The sequence below is a fragment of the Lithobates pipiens genome, unplaced genomic scaffold (assembly GCF_037356315.1).
Source record: "Lithobates pipiens isolate NorthernLeopardFrog02 unplaced genomic scaffold, aLitPip1_a1.2 Scaffold_27, whole genome shotgun sequence".
In the NCBI taxonomy this organism is placed as follows: Eukaryota; Metazoa; Chordata; class Amphibia; order Anura; family Ranidae; genus Lithobates; species Lithobates pipiens.
Genome location: NW_027507788.1, coordinates 76,157,990 through 76,172,552, shown reverse-complemented (window position 1 = coordinate 76,172,552; position 14,563 = coordinate 76,157,990). Strand labels below are relative to the sequence as shown.

The window sequence follows — 14,563 nt, the reverse complement described above, 5'->3', positions numbered from 1 at the left end:
GTAGAAGGAACACTGCATTTCATAAAAAGAACATTATACCAACAGTAAAATATGGTGGTGGTAGTGTGATGGTCTGGGGCTGTTTTGCTGCTTCAGGACCTGGAAGACTTGCCGTGATAAAAGGAACTATGAATTCTGCTGTCTACCAAGAGATCCTGAAGGAGAATGTCCGACCATCTGTTCGCGTACTCAAGCTGAAACGAACTTGGGTTCTGCAGCAGGACAATGATCCTAAACACACCAGCAAGTCCACCACCGAATGGCTGAAGAAAAACAAAATGAAGACTTTGGAGTGGCCTAGCCAAAGTCCTGACCTGAATCCTATTGAGATGTTGTGGTATGACCTTAAAAAGGCCGTTCATGCTCGAAAACCCTCTAATGTAACTGAATTAGGACAATTATGCAAAGATGAGTGGGCCAAAATTCCTCCAGGACGCTGTAAAAGCCTCATTGCACGTTATCGCAAATCCTTGGTTGCAGTTGTTGCTGCTAAGGGTGGCCCAACCAGTTATTAGGTTTAGGGGGCAATCACTTTTTCACACAGGGCCATGATGGTTTGGATTTTTTTTCACCTTTAATAATAAACACCTTCATTTACAAATTGCATTTTGTGTTTACTTGTGTTGTCCTTGACTATTGTTTAAATTGGTTTGATGTTCCGAAACACTTAAGTGTGACAAACATGCAAAGGAACAGGAAATGAGGAAGGGGGCAAACACTTTTTCACACCACTGTATCTCTTTAAGAGGGTGCCAGTCAGTCGTGCGATCCACCTTCACCAAGCCAGAAACCCGTGAGTCAATAGTGGGAATGCACGCTTACCAGGAAGCGGTATGTAAACGCTCATTGAATTTGTCACCCGAACTGCACCAATCTTGACTCCTATTGCGGAAACACTTTCGCATGGACCATGGAGATTTCCACATAAGCAGGCAATGGTTTAGATGGTAACTCGGAATGGTTTAGATGGTAACTCGGAAAACACAAAGAAAGCCTCCCATAGCGTAAATAAAGCAGGATATTTTTATTTAAATAAAGAAAATATACTCACAAACATAGCAGACAAAAGCATGAAATGCCGGCCGGCATGCAAACACCCGTTCAGAAGGTCAATGCAATTGTGTCAGCACATCTGGACCACCTTTTTTATGGATATAATTTTTATTAATTTGTCACTGGGTTTTTATCTTATTTAATTATAATTAACAATCACTGTATTTATAATTATTATATATATGTTAAAGATGATCTGGGCCCAACAGCTCCTATATATCTTCCATAACTCACCTACGTGGAGAGCTTAGAAATTTCTGACCAAACATTCACTCCGACCTACAAGGTTTTTTGGTTGGACTATCTCGGTACTGATACAGAGATAAACTTAAGTAAAAAAAAAAAATAAAAAACGATATAATTTATTACATATAAAAAAAGAAAAACATATACATAGTCTCAATATAAAAGTTCAAAAACAGTATACAAATACTCAAAGTTTTCCCAACAAGTATCTGATGGTAGAGTTTTTCATGGATTAACCAATCATCTACTTTGGGAGGGTTGAAGGGGGGGGGGGGGTTGGAAAAAACAAGGGGGAAGGGGAAGGGAGGGAGAAGGGGGAAGGGAGGGAGAAGGGGGAAGGGGAGGGAGAAGGGGGAAGGGGAGGGGAAGGGAAGGGGAGGGGAAGGGAGAAAGGGAGGGGAGGGAAGGGGGAAGGGGAGGGAGAAGGGAGGGGGAAGGGAAGGGAGAAGGGAGGGAGAGGGGGGAAAAGAGAAGGGGGAAAAGAGGGGATGCTCCAGAAGGATATAGAAGAAAAAGGAAGGGGAATATGGGGGGGCAGATATACATGAGGCTCCTTGCTCTATACCTCACCTAAAACTCCATCAACTGATACAGTTACATTTATTACTAAATACTCTTTCCACCATCAACAACTCAGAATGATACCATCTAGAATTTGCTGACTGACCACATTGTCCTGAATAGACATGTGAGGTCTACTCCCGAACTGGTGTTCTGGAGAGCATCTGCTCTAAGAGACCGTTTGACTAATAGCCATTACCAAACATCCGAACGATAGGTTGCAGGACCAAGTATCACCAGTCAATGTGGGGATTGTCTCCGCTGTACCTGGATTCTTGAGTGGATGAGGTTCCAGCTACCCAACGGAGACATTTTTTCACCACCTACCTTTTCCAGCTGTGGCATTATGGGGGTGATTTACCTTATGTTTTGTAAGTGTAACACCTTCTATGCAGGTAAAGCAATACAAGAAGCTCCGACAGAGAGTTGGCGATCACTTGTATTATTCTGGCAATTAGGCTGACATATTGGACTGCACCATCGTTTCGATGTTAAGGCTGTTAAATTCTTGGTTCTTGAAGTAGTCAAACGGAGCCCAAGAGGGGATGACTGGGATGGGATTATTTTACAACAAGAAACAATGTGGATATAACGCTTCAATGCCACCATTCTCCCAAGGTCTGAATGAGATGATATCTTCTAAACCCTTTTTATAGGGTTCTCTTGTAGCTTGGCAACCTCCCCGTCTCTCTTTTTCTTCCTCTATTCAATTTCCTCTCCCCCTTCCCTCTGGTTTTCCATTGTGTATCCCTGCTGATGCACTGCAGTCCATCATTGGCCCACTATACCTTATGTTAATCTGACCATGCATATCTGCTCGTGAATTAGTTCAGGATGTGTCAAATTTCAGAAATGTTTTGTTTATTAATAATACGTTTTATATATATATATATATATATATATATATATATATATATATATATATATATGGGGCTATTCAGCCTCTCAGTACTTTGCTGTAATCAACGTTTATCCACATATTAGGTTTTGTCTGTATTTAGTGAAATTAACTGGTTTGTTGCTCTTCCAACACGTCTAGCTTGTTTCCTCCTGGTTTCTCTTTTTCTCCCCAGTGGCAGACATGTGACTACCCTGGCGGGGGTGGTTCTCTTTTGAGGGAGCCGCCCCTCTCTTGTACTGCCTAAATTTTGGGCTGTTTTGCCCATTTTGATGTGGGCAGTGCGTGCTTGCGTGGTAGCATGATCTCTCAAGCACATGCAGTGCAGAGAGCCAGACCTGATGATGCCGGGCAGCGTGTACGTCTTCCGGGTTGGGGTGCTCATTTAATTGGATTCGTCCCATCAGTGAGCAGCGCAGACCTGTCTCCGGGGGGTTGTGTCTGACAATTTTGAGGTGAGTCGAGACTGTGACTCCAACAGCTAAACTTTGATGATATGAGCCTCTGACTTCCCCTGTATGGACGCTTCCTTACCAGGACGTTGTCTCATATGATCTGAACTCTCGGCGTACAATTGTCTATTGGTGCTGTAGAACCACTGTGCATTCCAGTTACCACCATTTCAGATATTCTACTGATGGTATTCTTGCCTGCCTCCTCGCTCCTCATTTTTTCTCCCCCTTGGAGTATTGTATATTGGTTTAGTATACTCTCAAAGTTACTTAATTGGGTAGGCCATAAATTCTCTAACCACATTGTGTATCTGCACTTCCCCAACACACACCACCCCCCATTCCTTTTCCTACTATATTCACCCTTTTGTAAATTATTGGTACATGTTTTTGTGTTTTATTTCATTATTTGTTTTATTGATTTGTCCTGATGAAGCAGTCTATGTACTGTGAAACTAGTAGAGAATTGGTTAACCTATGAAAAACTCTATCATCAGATACTTCCTTTGAGTATTTCTATACTGTTTTTGAACTTTTATATTGCGACCTATGTACTTTTATTTTTTTTTATTTTTTATATGTAATAAATTATATCGTTTTTACCTTAAGTTTATCTCTGTGTATCAGTACCGAGATAGTCCAACCAAAAAACCCTGTAGGTCGGAGTGAATGTTTGGTCAGCAACTCCAGCCCTACATTAACAGCTGGTTCCCATCTGGAGATGGATCTCCCAAGTATCCCCCCCCCTTCTTCTCCAAAGGCGGGTACAGGAGAGTCTGGCGGGCAGCTAAGGAGGCATTATCCATTACTGGCCCTATGGAGTTTACTCCTAATTATCCTGAATTATGCAAACTGCAGGGATTTTCTTCATGGAGGCAAAGGGTTTGGTTTTTTTCATCAATTATATAATGGTAGCACCCTAAAGGCCTAATTATCAGCTGTGTACGGAGTTTCCATTAACACAAACAATTCTATCAATATCTCCAACTCAGGCATGCGCTGCAGACGGAAAAGCAACTTACTTTGACTATATCTAGCTTCTCGCTACTGCAGGAGGTTCTGCAAGCTAACACTTGCAGGGGCTGAATCACGAGGTTACTCTGTATTGTTATCATCCCTTCAAGACTCTGTCGTACTAAAATGTGGAGCCCATTGAATTACTGATATTGAAGATATAAATGGTGATCAATGGGATATGGCCCTGGAGTCGCTTCCTGCTGTATCTATATCAGCTTCACATAAACTTTTGCAACTATTCATCTTGCACAGAGCTTAGCACACGCCTGATCAACTACTTGACTGGGGCTGGAGAGACTCTCCTTTCTGTCCGAAATGCAGTGTACAAAGTGGACTTTATACACATGATCTGGCGATGCACAAAACTTACATGATATTGGGAGGAGGTTATACAGCTCTGATCTAGCTCAAACACCTATTCCCCTAACCCCACTGGTGTGCCTATTAGGTGAGATTGATGTGGAAATGTATCCAAAAGGGTATTTGCATCATGGTAACCAGATTATTGTACTTAGCTAGAAAGCTAAATTGCCCGGATTTGGATGGCATCTACAGTGCCTACCAAGAGACAGAAGGTTTTTTATGTTAACTCCCTTTTACTCAGAGAACTAGCATATCGGCATCAAAATGAGTTAAAGTTCAACCTCATTTGGCAGAATCGGCTAGATAAGCCTAGCCTTGCCCCTCCACAGATAGTGATGGATAGACTGTTACAACTTTGAACCCATCAAGAGTTTTAATGGTTTTGGCCTGAGCTTCGGAATTTCTTTGTTTTATATCCAAGAGTAGAAAATATGCCATTCTGTGCAATTGTCCATCAACAAGCTCTGGTTGTTTTGTTTGTATTTTCTTTTTTTTTGTCTTCACACAAATCTTTATATATGAGCTAAATACAATGTGACTGCCTTTATTTTTCTTGTTTACAATTTTTTTTATTTGGTATAAAATAGTGGTACAAAGAGTAAACGCATAATATGAGAAATGCAATTTAGGAAATCAAAGTGAGAATTGAGTAATGGACATTTAGTATTATGTTTTTGAAGTAAAATAAATAAAACAAAATTATATAGCTCAGGTTAGATACAGTTGTTAGCGAAAACTAGAATGTGTACATTTGATTATTCAAAGGTTGAAATACCGTATATACTCGAGTATAGGCCGACCCGAATATAAGCCGAGGCCCCCAATTTACCCCCAAAAAAACTGGCAAACTTATTGACTCGTGTATAAGCCGAGGGTGAGACATGCCTGTCCATCCCTGTGTGTGTGTCCGTCCATCCCTGTGTGTCCGTCCATCCCTGTGTGTCCGTCCATCCCTGTGTGTCCGTCCATCCATCCCTGTGTGTGTGTGTGTCCATCCATCCATCCATCCCTGTGTGTGTGTGTGTCCATCCATCCATCCATCCCTGTGTGTGTGTGTCCATCCATCCATCCATCCCTGTGTGTGTGTGTCTCCATCCATCCATCCATCCCTGTGTGTGTGTGTCTCCATCCATCCATCCCTGTGTGTGTGTCTCCATCCATCCATCCATCCCTGTGTGTGTGTGTATCCATCCATCCCTGTGTGTGTGTGTCTCCATCCATCCATCCCTGTGTGTGTGTGTCCGTGTGTGTGTGTGTGTGTGTGTGTGTGTGTGTGTGTGTGTGTGTGTGTGTCCAGCCTACCTGTGTCCCGAGCCTCCGTCCCGTGCCTTGCCTCCGTCCCGTGCCGTGCCTTGCCTCCGTCCCGTGTCGTGCCTTGCCTCCGTCCCGTCCCATGCCGTGCCTTGCCTTGCCTCCGTCCCGTGCCTTGCCAGGATCGCCGCTCTTCGTCGGCGCCTCGGCGGCCATTGTAAAATTCAAAAGCCGCGCCTCCGCCTTCGCCTGTGATAGGCAGAACACTGAATTTCCCAGCAGCCTGTGTTCCGCCTATCACGGACATCGTCTCATCCTCGTCCGTAGTACGAGGATGAGACGATGTCCGTGATAGGCGGAACACAGGCTGCTGGGAAATTCAGTGTTCCGCCTATCACAGGCGAAGGCGGAGCCGGAGGCGCGGCTTTTGAATTATAGAATGGCCGCTGTCTGTCTGCTCGACACGCTGATCGAGCAGGCAGACAGCGATGACTCGAGTATAAGCCGAGGGGGGCACTTTCAGCCTCAAAAAAGAGGCTGAAAATCTCGGCTTATACTCGAGTATATACGGTAATACATCAGAATTTTTGAACCAAGGGTCCCATTTTTGTAATAGTAGTGTATGTGTTAAATAGTGTGTAGAATATTTTTTACATGAGGGTGATGGTATTTCTTGTTTTCAATTGTGTGTGAGGAACCAATGGTGATTTCCAGTGGTAGGCGATGAGCCAATGTATAGAAACGCTAATAGTGTGACTGAATCTCATGTGGTGAATAGAAATGCCTATGATAGGTTTGAATAGTAAGCAATTAGGAAGCATGAAACATTATAATATGAAATATTAGAAGCAAAGATCTCCAACTTCCTCCATAATTGTGACATTTTTGTTCACAATCCCAAAAATTATATGATAAAGAGCCCAGGGTTGAACAACCCCTAAAGCATGTTTGGGGTATTGAAGGGAAAATGGTATGAAGTTTCACAGGGGTATAATACCATCTTGTAAAAAAGTTTTGTTGCAGTTTCTCTTATTGTCAGGGATTTTGTACATTTATGGAGGCTGTTAATACACTCTTCCCAATCCTAAATAGAGATAGGTTCATATAAAAGTGTGCGGCGCTACCTTAAAATCCCAAACTATGTGAAAAAAACAAAACAACTATCTGAAAACAAAATAAATGTGCAAATAGCAAAACTCAATGCTAAAAGCACATGCTCTACAAATGTGTATACTAGCTGAGAAGTGTAAATCACCTATAGCAATATAGTAAATCACAATCACATATAATGTGCAAAAAAACATATAGCATGTGCAAAGAATCGCAGAATAAATATATAAAAAATATATCCTAGAAATAGTTCAAACTGCTGTTCCAGTGTTTACAAAATAATAAAAAATAAATACAATATAAGATGTGCAAATCACCTATAGCAATGTGATAAATGAAGATCACATACAATGTGCAAAAACGCATAACGTGCAAAAATCGCAAAATAGTGCTAAAAATGTATAGAAAAAACAAAGTGTCCGATAAAGTGTTCAAGCTGATGTTCCAGTGCTTAATAAATCAATACAGTATCCAAACGTGCTGATACGACCATGCAGTATTCACTCAGAGATGGACGTGCTCCACAAACCACCTTCAGTGCTCCACCAGTGCACCCCCGCTTCCCCAGCCTCTCACCTTAATGCTAGACCCCGCAGGGTCAGATACACATGATGTCTATATAAGTCGCCGCACGCCCGGTCCCCGTCATTTGTGAGCGGAGGGAGCGACGAGTCAACATCTGAAGAGAAGAAGAGAAGAACAGAAGGCGGCGACGACAACGGCGACAGAAGACCGGGCCACCTCCTGTAAAAGAGCTATAAGAAGGCGCGTTGGCCTGGCAGAAGAACTGAAAAGGGGGACAAGACCGAAGAGTCGGAAGAAGAGGGCGGCGGCGAGGAAGAAAGCCGGGCTCCTCCGCTAGTAAAAGAGCTAGAGGAAGATAGCGGAGGAGTCCAGTGAGAAGACCCCCGAAGACGGAAGACCCCCGGAGCTGTGCAATAAACTATTTTTACCCTGTGTTGTGTTTTTTTTGTACTTTTTTTCACAGGTGAATGGGTAGGGATACATTGTACCTCATACTCATTCACATAGGGTGTGGGGCCGGTATCCGGGGGCCCCCTTATTAAAGGGGGCTCCCGAATTCCGATAAGCCCCCTGCCCACAGACCCCGACAACCAACGGCCAGGGTTGTCGGGAAGAGGCCCTTGTCCTCATCAACATGGGGACAAGGTGCTTTGGGGTGGGGGGGCCGTGCAGCGCCCCCTTCCCCAAGGCACCCCCCATGTTGAGGGCACGCTGGCTGGTACGGCTCAGAAGGGGGGGGGGGCGAGCGAGCCCGGCTTTCCTGGCCGGCCGGGTAGCGTGCTCAGACAAGGGTGTGATGTGGACCTGGGGGGGACCCCCACGCCGATTTTTTCTGCGTTCGGGTTCCCCTTTAAGTCCATACCAGGTGGCAGGGCCAGCGACGTCTCCTTCAGGGGCCCCGCCTACCTGGAGACGTGCTCGAAATGAGCGGACTTTCCTCCGCGTGTGTGGGCGAGTCCGTTCATTTCAAAAGTAGGGCGGATAGTACGGCGGACTTAGCACGCCGTATTAGTCCACTGAAAAAGTGCCGTGTGTGGGCAAGTAGCCCGTTCGGAAAGTCGGACAGTCCGACGGGAAGTCCGCCAGACTAAGTCCGTCGGATAGTCGGCTACGTGTGTACGCGGCATAAGGACTTCGGTCCTACACTTACATAGGATCCTTCGTGGGCCAGCGCTGACAGTGTCAAATTCACTCACTCAGGTTATAGTGTGCCACACATGGATATTGTTGTTACTGCCGTTATTGTTTTTTTTCTCTTCTTGATCAAACTGCCTGCTGACACACCGTGATACTACCTTTAATACGTTAGTACAGTTCCAGAGGGTGTACCCAGTGACATACTGCATATAGTAGACATACTTTTTGTACTTGTATATCTATTGTATATCTATTTGCTACCCTCATAAAACATAAGTTGTGTACATTGTGAGTGTGGTCTCGCTGCCTTCATCCCCATCCCAGGGCACTCCCCGCTATAATGGCCATAAAGATCTCCTCACTCAATGTCAAAGGCTTGAATTCCCCCTTCAAGCGTAACCTCCTATGGAAAGAAGCACTGTCCCACCACGCAGATGTATTCAGCGTATACAAGAAACTTCACCAAAAGACAATTCCCCAAAATGTACGCACAAACGTTATCCACACTGCTTCTTTGCCAGTGCCTCAAAAAAAAAGGAGTAATGATCGCAGTTAGCTCATCTGTCTCTTTTCAGTTACACCATTGTGTGGCTGACAAGGATGGTAGGTACTTGATTCTCTCCGCAACCACAGAGAACCAACTCCTTACTTTACTGATTCTTTACGAACCTAACACTGGCCAAAATAAATTTTACAATAACCTAATCTCTAAAATGGCCCCTTATAGGTCCAATCCGGTAGTGCTTTGTGGGGATTTAAACAAAATCATTGACAACTCCCTAGATACATCAAACCCAACTAAATGAAGACCATCTGCATTGTCCTCTTTCTTACAAAAGGAATACCTCAATGACTCCTGGAGATGCACAGACGATACGGAGCGAGATTACACTTTTTACTCATAACCCCAGCAATCTTACTCTCGGGATTGACCCGTTCCTCACAGATACATTTTTTCTACAAACAATTGCTGAAGCGCGCATGGGTACAATTTCCTGGTCTGACCACGCGCCTATATCAATCACATTATTCAACATCAACAAATCTACCAAACATACTATTTGGAGACTGAACACATCCATGCTCACCAATTCAGTATTTGAGGGAGAAATTTGATCCAAGATTGAGAACTACTCTTAAAACAACCATGATTCAGTTGATGAGCAATTATGTGGCATGCGCACAAAGCTTTCTTACGTGGCCTTTTTATAAAATTAGGAGCACAGGAAAAAACCCAACATGCAGCCACTACTGAAAAACTATTAAAACAAATACGGGCATTAGAACATGTCAATAAACAAACACCATTCAGCAACGTGTCCCTTGATCTAAAAAATCTCAGGTACCAACTCAGTGAGCATAAAAAAAAAAAAAAAAAAAAAATGTGACTACTAAATAAACCGCCTTAGGCTCAGCCAACAAATAAGGTGAGTTCCTGGCCAAGCACATGAAAAAACAAAATGGCAACAAAAAGATCCAGTTCCTTACAAACTCTTAAGGTAAAAGGATAAATAGCCCTTTAGATATAGCAAACGAGTTTAGTGCATTTTTCGCCAAACTCTACAACCAAGAAAAGGGTGCCCACTTTCCCCCTTAATTTTTGCCATGGTAATGGAACCACTTGCACAGTCCATCAGGTCAACATCGGCAATATCGGGTATCAAAATAGGAGATGTTGAACACAAACTAGGCCTTTACGCGGATGATGTTATCAGATTATATTATCATCACCCTAACAAACCCCACAGCGTCTCTTCAAAGTGTTCAAAAAACCCTAGAACACTTTTCTAGTTCAGTCTCCCTCTACAAAATAAACCACAGAAAATACACTCTGTTAAGCTTAGGGATAGACCATCAGATCAAACAGATTATAACAAGAGACACACCCTTCACATGGTCCACAAGTTCATCACCCCCATACTTAGGAATTCACCTAACTCTCCCGAGCAAGACATTGTTAAAAGTGAACTATGCCGAACTCCAAGAAAAGCTTATGTGCATCTCCAACTGGCTCTTGGGCTGGTAGAATAGCTCAAGTCAAAATGTATCTGCTTCCCCATATTTTGTATATGTTACGTACAATCCCTTTACCCTTTCTACCCAACCAAATAAAACGACTACAAGGGATAATTGATGCATTTATTTGGCAACAAAATAAACGGACTCAAGGACATTATTCTATTATCCCCAGTACAAAATGGAGGAATGGGAGCCCCCAACATCCAGGCATACTATAGGGCAGTGATACTGGACCAACTAAAAGAATGGTGGTCACCTGCTTCTAATAAGACATGGACCCAAATTGAATCCAAGGCTCTTAATACCAACCTGAAACACACCTTGACGGCTGCCTTATTCACACTGAAGCCACAATACCATTTTCTACACTCTGTAACGGCAGCTCTGCGGGTGTGGAAAGCCTTCACACAACGAGCCAAAGGAATACCTAAATCTATCCTTTCCAGACTCCCCATCCAAGCAATGGAACTGATATCACCAGACCTGCCTCTCTGAACGTGGACACAGAAATAGTATTTTTAAAACGGCTTACCTGTAAAATACTTTTCTTTTGAAGTACAGTACATCATGGGACACAGAGCCATAATAATTACTGTGGGTTACAGTCCACCTTCAGGTGCTGGTCCCTGGCACACCCTAAACAGGAAGCTGCCTCCCTATATAACCCATCCCATACCAGGAGTATTTCAGTTTTGTAGCAAAGCAATACATGTGTATACTAGAAAGAGGGGCTGGATCTCTGTGTCCCGTGATGTACTTCAAAAGAAAAGTATTTTACAGGTACATCAAGGGACACAGAGCCATAGTAATTACTATGTGGGATGTCCCAGAGCAATCCCAACTGAGGGGAGGGAGACAACTAAAGTAAGGCACCATGAGATCAGAGGACTTATGCTGCTGCCTGCAGTACACTGTGCCCAAAGGTGACATCCTCATGTCTTTGTACTTCCACTTGATAGAATCTGGTAAATGTATGGATTGAAGAGTTGCGGCCTTGCAGATTTGAGCCATGGAGGCTTGGTGATGCACTTCCCACGAAGAACTAACAGCCCTAGAGGAGTGTGCTTTGATTTAAACCATAAGCTTGAATGATTACTTGTCAAATCCATTTAGAAATAGTAGAAATCGATGCTGCCTTTCCTCTTTTAGGACCTTCAGGCAATACGAACAAAACATCAGTTTTCCGAATCTGAGCAATCACCTTTAAGTAGGCTTTGACTGCTCTTACCACATCAAGAGAATGTAGTGATTGTTCTTCCATAGAACAGGGTTCTGGAAAAAAATGAAGGTAGAACAATATCCTGGTTTAGATAAAGACCTGATAACACCTTTTGTAAAAAGCTAGAATGAGGACGCAATACTACCTTATCCTTGAAAACAATAATACTATGGCTCTTTACAAGAAAGAGCAGCCAATTATGATACCCTTCTTGCAACAGATATGGCTACAAGAAAAAATGGTTTCCTTGTCAAAAAGGACCAAGGGAATATGTTGTTTTGGCCCAAAAAAAAGGCTGTTTTTTAATGCCAACAAAACTAAGTTCAAGTCCCAAGGTTTCAGGGGTGACCTATCCAGAGACTAAGCCATGTTACCCCCTGAATAAAGTTACGAACCAAAGAATGCGAAGCAAGTAGTTGATAAAATAATACTGATAAGGCTGAGACCTGTACTTAGAAAGCACTCAAGGCCGGCTTTATTTCTCACCCCATCTGCAGAAAATCAAGGATTATATCTTTGACCTATTTCCTGGGGTGCAACCCCTGGTTTCATACCAGGAGACATGTGCTTCCCAGACTCCATGATATATTATGGAGGCCGGCTTCCTTGCATTAACGAAGGTAGAAACCACTGAACTTGACAGCCCACGCTTCTTCACAGTGTGGGTCTCAATAGCCAAACCGTTAAATTTAGCGTTTGTAAAGTAGGATGGAATACCGGACCTTGCAAGAGAAGGTCTGGCCATGGCGGTAGGGTCCATGGGTCCCCTACTGCCATCTTTATGATCTCTGCATGCCAAGATTTCCTGGGCCCCGCTGGGGGCCACAAGAATCACAGACTTCCCTTCCTGCTTGATCCTGCGAAGAAATCATGGGCACAGGCAGAATAGGAGGGTAAGCATAAATCAGTGAGAACTGATTCCACAGGAATAGCAAGGCATCTGTTCCGCATGCTAACGGATCCTTTGTTCTTGACACAAAGTTGTCGATTTCTTTGTTGAACCTGGACACAAACAGATCTACATCTGGGATCCCCCATCTTTGACACATTGACAGGATATCGGGAACAACTGCTGGAGACTCAAGTAGTCCACTTGCCAATTTTTTATTCTTAGAATGAAGACTGCTGATAGGCAAAGTACATTGTTTTCTGCCCAAGATAGGATATGATTCACCTTTCTCTGGGCCGCACAACTTCGTGTGCCCTCTAGGTGATTAATATAGGCCACTGCTGTGGCATTGTCAGATTGAATCCTGGCAGGACAATTCCGTAAACTGAATGTTCAGGCCCCCAGGACCAAGTTCTCTTGCCTGAATTTCAAGAATATTAATGGGCTAAGCCCTTTATGATCTGGGCCACTTCTCTTGGGACAGTTGCTTCTTCCAGGACTGCTCCCTAACCTAAAAAAAAAAAAAAAAAAAAAAAAAGTTGGCATATGTTACCATTTCCCAGGTAATTGAAGGAAGGATTTTCCCCTTTGCAGATTTTTGGTTATTAACCATAAACTGAGGCTCCGGCACACCCAGCCTACAGCACCTGGTATTTCCAGGCGGTCTCCCATCCAAGCACTAACCAGGCCTGACCCTGCTAAGCCTCCAAGATCCGACAAGATTGGGTGCTTTCAGGGTGATGTGGCCGTAGGCTTTGGAATCAGACACATTGGGAATCTAGAGCTTGAACCCTTTGTTCCAAGCAGATAGGCTACTGTTTTGCAGCAGTCTCAAATGAAACGGAGTATAAGGAACGGCCTTGAATGAACCCACCATCTTTCCCAACAACTTCATGCAAAGCTGAATAGAAGAATTATTCTTGCTTCGACCACTTAAATCTGTTTCTTTATGGCGCCGATCTTTGCCTGGGGCAAGAATACCCCTTTTCTGGGTGTATCTATGATCAGACCCAAGTATTTTAGCCTTCATGGTTTTAAAGAAGATTTCTTCTAAGTTGAGAATCCGACCTAGATATTCCAGGAAGCTGAATGAGATGACCATACTTTGGTTTAAGCGGGCTACCGACTGATCTATCAAGAACAGATCGTCTAGGTAAACCATAATCGTTATACCCTGGGCCCTTAATCTGGCTAGAAGAGGGGCCAGAACCTTTGTAAACACTTAGGGTGCAGTAGCTAGACCGAAATGCAAAGCCACACACTGAAAATGAAGATTTCCACCTTGAAAAGTAGATATTACTAGTTACATAGTTAGTTAGGTTGAAAAAAGACACAAGTACATCCAGTTCAACCACAAAAAAATAAAAAATAAAATAATATCATACAATCCCATATACCCAATTCTATACCCACAGTTGATCCAGAGGAAGGCGAAAAACCCAAGCAGAGCATGATCCAATTTGCTACGGCAGGGGAAAAAATTCCTTCCTGATCCCCCGAGAGGCAATCAGATTTTCCCCGGATCAACTTTACCTATAAATGTTAGTACCCAGATGAGCGAAGAAATAGGCATATGGAGGTATGCATCTTTGATGTCGATTGACACCAGAAGTTCTCCTCCTTGTAGGATGGAGACAACTAATTGGATTGACTCCATGTAAAAAAAAAAAAAAAAAAGAGTGGTTACATTCAGGAACTGAATTTAGATTTTTGAGATCCAGAATGTCCATTTAGATTTGGCACAGTGAAAAAGAGGTTTGAACTAAACCCCAACCTCTGCTTTTACATGGGGACCACCATGATCACTTTTTGCCAAAAGACGG

The 14,563-nt window shown here is 43.4% G+C and overlaps 1 protein-coding gene and 1 pseudogene across 2 annotated transcripts in view; both read right to left on the bottom strand.

Moving 5' to 3' along the window:
* PNKP (polynucleotide kinase 3'-phosphatase) overlaps positions 1–14,563 on the bottom strand; it is a 603,977-nt gene that overhangs the window by 183,885 nt on the left and 405,529 nt on the right. The window lies entirely within an intron of this gene.
* On the bottom strand, positions 13,376–13,494 carry LOC143934683 (5S ribosomal RNA; annotated as a pseudogene).